The sequence below is a fragment of the Mauremys reevesii genome, linkage group 15 (genome assembly GCF_016161935.1).
Source record: "Mauremys reevesii isolate NIE-2019 linkage group 15, ASM1616193v1, whole genome shotgun sequence".
In the NCBI taxonomy this organism is placed as follows: Eukaryota; Metazoa; Chordata; order Testudines; family Geoemydidae; genus Mauremys; species Mauremys reevesii.
Genome location: NC_052637.1, coordinates 9,227,313 through 9,239,911, shown reverse-complemented (window position 1 = coordinate 9,239,911; position 12,599 = coordinate 9,227,313). Strand labels below are relative to the sequence as shown.

General features: G+C 46.1%; 1 pseudogene; it reads right to left on the bottom strand.

The window, feature by feature from the left end:
- Window positions 1-856: 856 nt before the first annotated feature.
- LOC120383516 lies at window positions 857-1,790 on the bottom strand (annotated as a pseudogene).
- Between the last annotated feature and the right edge of the window lie 10,809 nt (window positions 1,791-12,599).

The window sequence follows — 12,599 nt, the reverse complement described above, 5'->3', positions numbered from 1 at the left end:
ACACTAAAAACGTCAATGGGATCAAAATTGGGCCTCATTATCAGGGTCAGATTGTCATTAGGAAACATGCAAAACCTTTCTCTTCAAAAAAGCCTTTCCATCATAGCAAGGATGATGCAACATTTATTTATTTATTTAGATAAAGAATTACTAAAAAGACACTTATCTAAGGCTCTAATTGCCCTAGTCCATAGTTAATAACACAACAAAATCTCAGAAGCATTAAAATATTCATTTCAGCAGGAAATCAGCTATTCAAACAGCTACAGAGACTCATTTCTGCCCCTTCATCATTGCTGGAAACAAAACTTGAGCTCTCTCAGAAACCCCACCAAGAGTTGATGACATTGACATGCCCAATATATGAGAAAAATGAGATCCCTATCTAATCAAATACACCCCACTCTCTCAAACTCCCACATCCAAGAACACCTGGAACAAGGAAACCACCAATAAACATAACAAAACTAAACAAACAAACAAAAACAGAGACAATGAAGCAAATAAAACCTCTCAGATCTCAAGCAGAATTTTCTCCCCACAAAGAAGAAGAGCCAGAAGGACTTCATGAAGTCTACCTGGGATATAGCCATGGCTACTCATTTTATGTGCAAGGGGCTTAGATAGCATGGTATTGCTGTCAACAGAAATCCCTTAGACAAATAGATTCTAATCTTATTTACTCTGGTGTAATTCTACAGTTGCTCCAATGATTTGAGTGGAGATAGTCTGGATTTTTACTATAATATAAACAGATTGCATGCTATGTTTTTTATGGAAAAAAGTTGTCATCAGTTGAATATATCTATAAAGAAACTCAGAATAAAATCATGATCAAGGGAGAAAGACAGACATTTTATTCTTGGGTGAATAATCTCCACCCAATCAGTTTCCTCAGTGCAGCTTTGATCTCTTTGTTCCTCATGCAGTAGATGATCGGATTCATCATTGATGGTAGCACGGAATAGAGAACAGCCACCACAAGACCCAGACAAGAGGTTGAGCTGGAGGTGGGCTTCAGGTAGGCAAATATGGAAGTGCAAAAGAACAAAGAGACCACAGTGAGGTGAAGAAGGCAGGTGGAGAAGACTTTATGTTGGCCCTGCTCAGAGGGGATTCTAAGCACTGTGGTGAAGATCTGAAAATATGATACAGTTATTAAACCAAAGCAGCTTATGGCTAAACATGCACTAAAGGCACGAACTGCAACTTCACTGAGATATGAGTCAGAGCAAGTGAGCTTGAGTAGCTGTGGGATTTCACAGAAGAACTGGTTGATGACATTGGACTGACAGAAGGGTAAACTAAAGGTGTTCCCAGTGTGCAGTGCAGAGTAGAGAATACCACTGGTCCAGGCACTGGCTGCCATTTGGACACAAGCTCTCCTGTTCATCATTCTCTCATAGTGCAGTGGTAGGCAAATGGCCACATATCGGTCATATGCCATGATAGTGTACAGCAACATTGGTTGCAACAAAGAGGACAAAGAGAAAAAGTTGGGCAATGCGTCCAGCATAGGAAATTGACCTGGTGTTCATGAGGGAGTTGGCCATGGATTTGGGGATGGTGACAGAGATGGAGCTGATATCTAGGATGGACAGATTCATCAGGAAGAAGTACATAGGGTTGTGAAGGTGGTGGTTGAGGGCTACAGATGTGATGATGAGAAGGTTCCCCACCGGAACTGCCAAGTAAAGCACTAGAAACACCACAAAGTGTAAAATCTGCAGCTTCCGAACATCAGAGAATCCCAAGAGAAGGAACTCAGTCATGGTGGTTTGGTTGGACATTTTCTTCCTCAGCACATTGTGTCCTGCCTGTGAAGGGCAGGAGAAGGGCACTGGTCAGGATGAGACTGGCAGACAGAATTGCCCTGATTCCCCTCTCAGTAATATTTCATGATGTGAATGTCAGAAGTGTACAGCTCTCCCATCACTTTCATTGACTAAGAGTGGTGAGTGCTCTTCCCCCCTTCAAATCAGGCCATTAGTCCTGTATGTTATCACACACGTGTAAATTGGCATAGCTCCCTAACAGTCAATGGAGCTGCATCAGTTTACACCATCTGGGGAACTGGACAAGATGTGGCTTGATCAAATGCAGTATGACAGATGGAATAAAGTATAACCCAAATCCCACAATTCTAGCCAAGACGGTTCCTCTATTGTGATAAACAGTGGGCTCACAGCTTGGGTATTAAACTAAGATTTTAGTAAGCCAACACACCCTGATTCCCACCTTTCAAAGAAAAACACCATAGACTCACCCAGCCTCCTAAGAGGCAAATTGTTGTCATGAGTCCACCCCAACACCACATAGACATCCCGCTACTTGCTTACAAATTGATTTATAGCAACACATACCAGTTGGATTCCATCTCTGTGTAATTAAAGGCTAGTAGCAGTGTTCAGTTACTTCTATGTCTTATCAGATAACTCTGTGAGAAGTTTTCAGCTGAAAACGTTTGATTGCCAGAAATTGAAAAAAACAAACAGGTTTTCAGTGAAAATTCAATTTTTTCCAGGGGGAAAATACAAATCTTACCAACCATAGATATTTGATTAAACTGGTAGTAAAATTCTGAGACTTCAGATGGAAATTCATATTTAGCTTCTTAAATTTCTCCTGTGTATTAACCCCAAACATATTTAATTGAAAAAGGACACTTACAGTTCTGGTTTTGGTGGAATTTGTCCCAGCTTGTGGTGCATTTGATTCTCTAGCGTCAGGATTGCTTGGTCAGTAGCTATCATGTACCCATCACTGTATTATCCAACAGCCATTTCAATGTCCCTTAGCTGGATTTCCCTCTGCAGTACCAAGCAGATAGAGATCCACCCCACAGGTGGGGGCTCCCTGCTGTGCTCCTTGGGGAGGCTTGGGCGAGAGGCAGCGGACTAAATCGGATCAGGACTGAAAGCCCTACCCAGCGATAGAGCTGATCCTGGCTTGTGCAGGAGACAGACATGGTCACAGCATAGGATGTACCGGCTAAATAGCTGAATCTGGTCTCCAGGGCTGTGAGCCCTGCTCTGATCTCACCTTTGGAGCAAACCAGCTAGACAACCTGCCGAGCTGACCCTAACAGAGGGAATAACAAACACCCTGGATCTCATGCGATGGCAGCATCCCTGGAAAGACCCTTGGCTAAAAACAAGGCAGGGCTGAGAACATGAGTGTGTCCCAAAGGGTCTGCAGAACGAAATACTCATTTGAAGCACAGACATGTGACCTATTACAGCTAAGTATCAGAGGGTGTCATGAATAGTTAGTAAAGGGTTAAAGCATAGTACCTGGTGGGCACCTGACCTGAGGACCAATCAGGGAAGAGATTTTGAAACTCCTAGGAGGGAACTTTTTCTCTCTGTTTGGGGGGGTCTTTGTCTTTGGCCGTTTTGGAGTTCAAGAGACCAGACGAGTTAATCAAGTCCCTACAAGTTCCACCTTTTTGAACTAATTTCTTCTAGTCAAGATAGTGAGTATTAGAAAGATACTTTGTGTCCTTATCTAATAATCCTATGTTTGCAATTCTGTGTGTTTGTTATTGATTATTCTTAATTCTACTTGTACTGGTTGTACTGAGGAAGAGAGAGGATTCTCTCCAGAACTTAGCAAGGTTATACCCTATGAGTGCCCAGCTTGGATTCATAGAGATTCTGTATTTTCTTTTTGTTCTCTTAATAAATTCTTTTCTTTTCTTTGGACTTGGTTAATTCCTTCCCTTGGGGAAATTCAGGGGAAGGGGAGGGGGAAGTGGGCTGCTTCCCTGTGTGTAGAGATTCAAGGCATTTGAATCCAGGCACCTCTGTCTCCGGAACAGGCTGGAGAGAGGGAAGAGGGGGGAGGGGGAAGGTTCCTCCTCTGTGAATTGATCTGTGTTCCCAAGGGGGGAACAGGGGTGTCCCGGCCCACGGAATTGACCGGGTGGTGGCAGCCGAAGGGGAGACCTACCCTAGGATTTTGGGGTGGGGGGAAGACATGCTGGTCCTCACTTTGAAACCGGCCAGTTTCAAGTGAGGGTGCAGACCAGGACATGGTGGCAGCGGAGTTTCGAACCCATTGTTACAAGGAGTTTTTTTTCAGCTGGGCTACGCTGAAGGGAGCTATTCTCTTTTTCTTTCTTGTTGCTTGGACAGGCAGCTTGAGGAAAAGGCAGTTTTGTAGCAGTTTCAGGGTTAGAAGATTTTCAGTTTCTTCCAGGGCTTTCTGTTACAAAGCCCCCCTGTGGAGCGGTGTTTTCGTCCATTGTGAGAGGAGATACCACTCAGGATTCCTGAGGTGGGGGGATGTGCTCCACAAAGTACATTCCCATCCAGCAGGAAAAACAGGTTTGGGGGGGGGAGACAGAAACCCTCCAGCCAGGTTTTTTTTTTCTCCCTGTGTCTTTTGAAAGGATCAGGAGACAGGAGAACAGATCCCTGAGGAAATAGACCAGATTTTTCTCAGGGGTATTGTTAGCAGCAGCCTTTCAGCTGGGCTGCTGAGTACAGCAACTCAGAGCAGAGGGAGACAGAGGAATTTTTTTTACTCTTTCCCTCTTTCTCAGTACAAAACAGTAACATTACACAAACCACAATTTGCTATACAAAGGATTGATTTCTCTTTCTTTACTCAAGTTATCATAGCCAGGGTTAGGGACTGTCAAACACCAGAGACAGTTCACTGACTGCATAGGGGTGTGGCCAGCACCAGAAGGCACACAATCATGAGTACTGGTGAAACAATTAGCAAACTCGACCTGGCCAGGCTGCAGGCTGAAGAAAAACAAAAAGAACATCAAAGACAGATGGAACTAATTATTGCAGAAAGGGCCAGGGAAGAAGCTAACCACAAGAGGGAGCTGGAGAAACAAGAGGCTGAGCACAAGAGACAAATGGAAATCCTGAGGGAGACCCACCAGCAGGCTCTGGAATTAGCAAAGACTAAGCAGCAGGAGCCAACCAATCCAACCCCTCTTCAACCTACTGATCAACCTTCTCGGAGAAAATTTCCGCCTACAGGGCAGGTGATGATGTTGAGGCCTTCTTAGAAAACTTTGAGAGGGCCTGTATTGGATACCATCTTCCTGAAGATCAATACATGCTGGAGCTGAGGTCACAGCTCAGCGGACAATTATCCCTGGTGGCAGCTGAAATGCCTAGAGACAAGATGGACGACTTTCCACTGTTCCTAACCAAGGCCAGACTCAGAATGGGCATCACCCTGATCACGCCCGTCAGCGTTTCAGAGTCCAGAAATGGAAACCAGAGATGTCATTTCCAGAGCACGCCGCTTACCTGGAAAAACACTATTTCTCCTGGATATCAGGATCCATGGTTAAGGAGCTAGACGACCTACACCTCCTGATATTGATGGAACAGTTCCTAGATGGTGTTCCTGAGAACATTAGATGCTACATCCAAGATGGTAAACCAAAAACTCTCACTGAGGCAGGAGAGATTGGAGCCAGATGGATGGCATCGGTAGACAACACGAAAGCTACTGCCAAAGGGAGCGAATCACACAAGGTACCCACCGAGACTAAACCTTACCATCGAGGGCCAATCAAGCCCACACCTACAACCCAAGCACAGTCACACCCTACCTCTTCTTCTACCTCACCAGTTTCCAGTAAACCAACACAACCCCGTGACCCGTCAAGTGGGCGATGTTTTGGATGCAATGAACTGGGGCACATCAAAGCCAAATGCCCAAAGAACCTGAACCGGGTCCAACTCCTTGCACCTGCACACCAAGGAACCCCGGAATTAGATATCTCTCAAATACCCGTCTGCTTTAGGGAAACATTGAGAGTGGACGGAAAGGAAGTTATCGCATGGAGAGACAGTGCAGCACATGTGTCAGCTATCCACCGAACCTTCGTGGACCCCAAATTCATCACCCAGAAAACCAAAGTGACAGTCCGCCCCTTCATGTCAAAACCTGTAACATTGCCTACAGTGCGTTTACCTGTCCAGTACAAGGGCTGGTCAGGGACGTGGACTTTTGCTGTCTATGACAATTATTCTGTCCCCATGATCCTGGGCAACCACTTGGCCCATCACGTTGAGCCGCCAGAAACAGAGGGAGTGGTTACACGCAGCCAAGCCAGACGAGCTGCTGCACCCATCCCTGTTCCTGAGCCATCCACCAGGACCCCGTCTGTGTTACCAGAGACCCAGACAGAGGTGGTGGAACCGGATCCCAGGCCAACACCGCCAGCAGCCATAGTACATCCAGTCCCAGAACCGGAACTGGAAGGGCACCCAGCGCCAGCACCGGCGCCAGCTATTACAACTCCACCACCAGAGGGCGACAACGGGCCTGAACTGGAAAAACCAGCAGACAACCCTACCCAAGAGGCTCAGCCGGAGCCTGAAATGACGCCTTGTGCACCAGCGGAGAGCGGTTCACAGTCAACGGAAACAACCTCATCACCTACATCGCTCCCAGAGGAACTGGTGTCTCCCGCCTCAAGGGAACAGTTCCAAGCAGAGCAGGAAGCCGATGACAGCCTCAAGAAAGCATGGGCAGCGGCACGCAGCAACCCACCGCCTCTCAGCTCTACTAACCGATCCCGGTTCGTTGTGGAGCAAGGACTGTTATACAAGGAATTTCTTTCTGGTGGACACCAGGAGGGCTGGCATCCTCAAAAACGGTTGCTAGTTCCGACCAAGTACCGGGAAAAGCTCTTAAGCTTAGCCCATGATCACCCTAGTGGCCATTCTGGGGTGAAGCGAAGCAAAGACAGGTTGGGAAGGTCCTTTGACTGGGAGGGGATGGGCAAGGCGGTAGCCACGTACGTCCGGTCTTGTAAGGTATGCCAAACGGTAGGAAAACCCCAAGACCAGGTCAAGGCCCCTCTCCAACCACTTCCCATAATGGAGGTCCCATTTCAGCGAGTAGCTGTGGATATTATGGGTCCTTTCCCAAAGAAGACCCCCAGAGGAAAGCAGTACATACTGACTTTTGTGGACTTTGCTACCAGATGGCCAGAAGCAGCAGCTCTAGGCAACACCAGGGCTAACACTGTGTGCCAGGCCTTAACTGACATTTTTACCAGGGTGGGTTGGCCCTCTGAAATTCTTACAGATTCGGGAACAAATTTCCTATCAGGGACCATGAAAGACCTGTGGGAAACTCATGGGGTGCATCACTTGGTTGCCACCCCGTACCATCACCAAACTAATGGCCTAGTGGAAAGGTTCAATGGAACTTTGGGGGCCATGATCCGTAAATTCGTACATGAACATTCCAATACTTGGGATCTAGTGTTACAGCAGTTGCTGTTTGCCTACAGGGCTGTTCCACATCCCAGTTTAGGTTTCTCACCATTCGAGCTGGTGTATGGCCATGAGGTTAAGGGGCCATTACAGCTGGTGAAACAGCAATGGGAGGGGTTTACGCCTCCTCCAGGAACTAACATCCTGGACTTTGTAAGCAACCTTCAAAACACCCTCAGAGACTCTTGGGCCCTTGGTCGAGAGTGCTTAAAGGATGCTCAAGCGGAGCAAAAGGTCTGGTATGATAGACACACCAGAGAGCGTTCCTTCAAGGTTGGAGACCAGGTCATGGTCTTGAAGGCGCAACAGGCCCATAAGATGGAAGCATCCTGGGAAGGACCATACGTGGTCCAGGAGCGCCTGGGAGCTGTTAACTACCTCATAGCATTCCCGGATTCCTCTTTAAAGCCTAAAGTGTTTCATGTTAACTCTCTAAAGCCCTTTTATCCCAGAGAATTACAGGTCTGTCACTTTACAGTTCAGGAAGGAGATGACACCGAGTGGCCTGCAGGTGTCTACTACGAAGGTAAACGAAATGGTGGTGTGGAAGAGGTGACCCTCTCCACAACCCTGCAATGTCAACAGCGGCAACAGATCAAGGAGCTGTACACTCACTTCGACACCTTGTTCTCAGCCAACCCAGGACGGACTGAGCAAACCTGCCACTCCATTGACACAGGTAATGCTCACCCAATTAGAACACCACCCTACCGGGTGTCACCTCATGCCAAAGTTGCTATTAAAAAGGAGATTGACAACATGTTGGAGATGGGTATCATCCGCCCTTCTACCAGTGCATGGGCATCTCCAGTGGTTCTGGTTCCCAAGCCAGATGGGGAAATACGCTTTTGTGTGGACTACCGTAAGCTAAATGCTGTAACTCGTCCAGACAACTATCCAATGCCACGCACTGATGAGCTATTGGAAAAGTTGGGACGTGCCCAGTTCATTTCTACCATTGATTTAACCAAGGGATACTGGCAGGTACCACTGGATGAACCTGCCAAGGAAAAATCTGCCTTCATCACCCATGCAGGGGTGTATGAATTTAATGTGCTTCCATTCGGACTGCGGAATGCACCTGCCACCTTCCAAAGGCTGGTGGATGGTCTACTAGCGGGATTGGGAGACTGTGCAGTTGCATACCTCGATGATGTGGCCATTTTTTCTGATTCATGGCCCGAACACCTAGAACATTTGAAAATGGTTTTTGAGCGCATCAAGCAGGCAGGACTAACTGTTAAGGCCAAAAAGTGTCAAATAGGCCAAAACAGAGTGACTTACCTAGGACACCAGGTGGGTCAAGGAACCATCAACCCCCTACAGGCCAAGGTGGAGGCTATCCAACAATGGCCTGTCCCAAGAACAAAGAAACAGGTCCAATCCTTCTTAGGGTTGGCCGGATATTACAGGCGATTTGTACCACACTACAGCCAAATCGCTGCTCCACTAACTGATCTGACCAGAAAAACCCAGCCAAATGCAGTTAAGTGGACTGATGAGTGTCAGGAAGCCTTTACCCAGCTTAAGGCGATGCTCATGTCGGACCCTGTATTAAGGGCCCCAGACTTTGACAAACCCTTCCTAGTTACCACTGATGCATCTGAACGTGGGGTAGGAGCGGTACTAATGCAGGAAGGACCGGATCACAACTTCCATCCTGTCGTATTTCTCAGCAAGAAACTGTCTGAGAGGGAAAGCCACTGGTCCATCAGTGAAAAAGAATGTTACGCCATTGTATATGCCCTGGAAAAGCTACGCCCATACGTTTGGGGCCGGCAGTTCCAGCTACAAACTGACCATGCTGCGCTACAGTGGCTTCACACCAACAAGGGAAACAAGAAACTTCTCTGCTGGAGCTTAGCTCTCCAAGACTTTGACTTTGACATTCAACACATTTCAGGAGCTTCCAACAAAGTTGCTGATGCACTCTCTCGTGAAAGTTTCCCAGATTCAAGTGGCTAAACACTGTTCTTAATATTTTTTCATGCTTAGTAGTCGATGTAATAGTGCATGTGTTTTATCACTCTGGTTGTTTTACAGTTCTAGGAAGAAATCGCCGCCAGTGGATCCCACTGTGACGATTTGGGGGGCGTGTCATGAATAGTTAGTAAAGGGTTAAAGCATAGTACCTGGTGGGCACCTGACCTGAGGACCAATCAGGGAAGAGATTTTGAAACTCCTAGGAGGGAACTTTTTCTCTCTGTTTGGGGGGGTCTTTGTCTTTGGCCGTTTTGGAGTTCAAGAGACCAGACGAGTTAATCAAGTCCCTACAAGTTCCACCTTTTTGAACTAATTTCTTCTAGTCAAGATAGTGAGTATTAGAAAGATACTTTGTGTCCTTATCTAATAATCCTATGTTTGCAATTCTGTGTGTTTGTTATTGATTATTCTTAATTCTACTTGTACTGGTTGTACTGAGGAAGAGAGAGGATTCTCTCCAGAACTTAGCAAGGTTATACCCTATGAGTGCCCAGCTTGGATTCATAGAGATTCTGTATTTTCTTTTTGTTCTCTTAATAAATTCTTTTCTTTTCTTTGGACTTGGTTAATTCCTTCCCTTGGGAAATTCAGGAAGGGAGGGGAAGTGGGCTGCTTCCCTGTGAGTAGAGATTCAAGGCATTTGAATCCAGGCACCTCTGTCTCCGGAACAGGCTGGAGAGAGGGAAGAGGGGGGAGGGGGAAGGTTCCTCCTCTGTGAATTGATCTGTGTTCCCAAGGGGGGAAACAGGGGTGTCCCGGCCCACGGAATTGACCGGGTGGTGGCAGCCGAAGGGGAGACCTACCCTAGGATTTTGGGGTGGGGGGAAGACATGCTGGTCCTCACTTTGAAACCGGCCAGTTTCAAGTGAGGGTGCAGACCAGGACAGAGGGGTAGCCGTGTTAGTCTGGATCTGTAAAAGCAGCAAAGAATCCTGTGGCACCTTATAGACTGTCAGATGTTTTGGAGCATGAGCTTTCGTGGGTGAATACCCACTTGACATGCATCCGACAAAGTGGGTATTCACCCACGAAAGCTCATGCTCCAAAACGTCTGTTAGTCTATAAGGTGCCACAAGACTCTTTGCTGCTATAATAGCTAGAAACTCAGCTGGCCTGCAATAGCCTGTTCCTTCATTAATGCCACATAGTTACTTCTGGGGGAGCAGAGTTGTCGTTTGTCTGTTTTTTTCCCTCCTTCATTGCATTAGCGGCTCTTGGGGTGTAGCCACTGGAGGAACCCACAGCTCAGGCTGCCCTGGGAGTTTGAAGCAGGTACTCAGAAGCAAACACGAAAAACTAAGGTCCAGGTTAAGAACTGGTGTTAATTGGTACAACTTAGTTCATAGTAACTAGGGCTGTATGCACCCACTAGGGGTCTGGACCATTGATAATAATGGAGATATGCTGATTTACACCAGCTGGATCTGGCCCATTACACAGTTTCAAATCCATTTTTTTGGTGGTGAATCTGAACAGAAGAAAGTCAAAAGTTATTTATCAGCCTGCATGATTTTAGCGCTTTGTCCATTGGGATTAATTACACGAGTGTAACTAAATTGTTATGGAACAATTCACTCCCATTACAGATAGAACTATGGAGGAATTCAGTGTGCTGGAGATTTCACATATATGATCTTTAACTTCTGTTAGGAGGAATAGCTGGATCTTTCTTTCTTTCTTTCTTTCTTTCTTTCTTTCTTTGCAATGACATCTTTTTCTTACTGCACACAACACTAAAACAAAAGCCTCATTAGGCTGAAGATGCAATGTTACATGAAATTTTTTAAAAAAATGTTTAATTCACACTGTTTTCTGGTACATCAGATAGATTGAGTAATTATGAAAGGTCAGCTTCCCAGGTGGTGTAAATCAATGTGACTCCATTGGAGTCAGTGGGCCAGATTCCTTTCTGATGCAAATAGATGTCACTCCTTTGGAGTCAATGCAGTAGATCCCCGAGCTGGGGAAAATCATCCATAGCTCCTTTGGGATCAATGAGGCCAGATCCCCAGCTGGTGTAAATTGGTCATAGTGCTATGGAGCTATGGCAGTTTACATTAGCTAAAATCGGTGCCATGATGCCTAGCTTTATTCTTGTTCCTGTGTTTCAGTTTCTCATTGCTTAACACCACCGTCCCATTTCAATACCCATTGAAGATTCTAAGGTTGTAAAATCATGGTTTAATAGACATAAATGTGAGACATGTGCACCCTGCTGGTAAAGTGGCTGGTGAGTATATAGCCAGTAAGCCTGGGGCCGATAGGAAACCTAGCAGGGATGGAGAGGGATCAGAGACTGGGGACCAGGCCCTGTTCTAGCAGTTGAGGTGTGAAACAGGGCCTCATCCTCCCTGATTGATCTAACCTCGTTATCTCTAGCTTGCTTCTTGCTTGCTTATATATACCTGACCCTGGAAATTTCCACTACTTGCATCCGAAGAAGTGGGTATTCACCCATGAAAGCTCATGTTAGCATGTTAGTCTATAAGGTGCCACAGGTTTCTTTGATGCTTTTACACACAATAATGACCACTCATAACAAAGAGAATATGCTGCCCTAACACATACATGGCATTATACATTCACTAATGCACATTCACATCACGTACATTCACAAAGACACACACAGGAATGTAAAACTCACATGCATGTTGGTTACCCTCAGGAACACACTCAGAATAAGTTACACTGACAGAAACACACACATTCATGCACATTTATTCACTAGCAGATACACAGTCAAATCAAAGACTCAGAAATGGGCACTTATAATGGAATCTCACAAACAAACAGACAAAGTCTAGATCTACATTGGTCAGTTTTGCCATTTTAGCAATGACAGTGAGGGGTGACATTTCTATACTGGGTATTATTGAGGGTAAACACAGTTCTACCAGCTGCATAAGCTGCATTTACACTAGGAAGGTTTGCTGGTATAGCTATTTGGTCAAAGCTTTTCTAGCGACCTCCTGAGTGTATACTGTCTTCTCTCACTCTCTCTCTCTATCTCTCTCTCTCACACACACACAAACACACACAAACACACACATAGATCCTTCTCCTCTCACTGCCACTGGGCAAAATTCTTGACACTTTCAAAAATGGGACTTTGGCTTCTAAGTCACTTAGATGGTTTAGAACATTTTACACCTTGACTTTTATATAATTCCTGTCTTAGAAACACAGTCAAGTGCCCAGAGGTTCCTTAAGGAAATACAGCTTCCTCCTGAGGCCCTCTTTGACCTTCTTGGTCCTCAGGCTGTAGATGAACAGGTTCATCAAGGGTGTCACCACCGTGTGTAGGCCTTGGTGGAGCCCTAGGCGTACTTGATGGGGTGAACCAAAGTAGGCCTG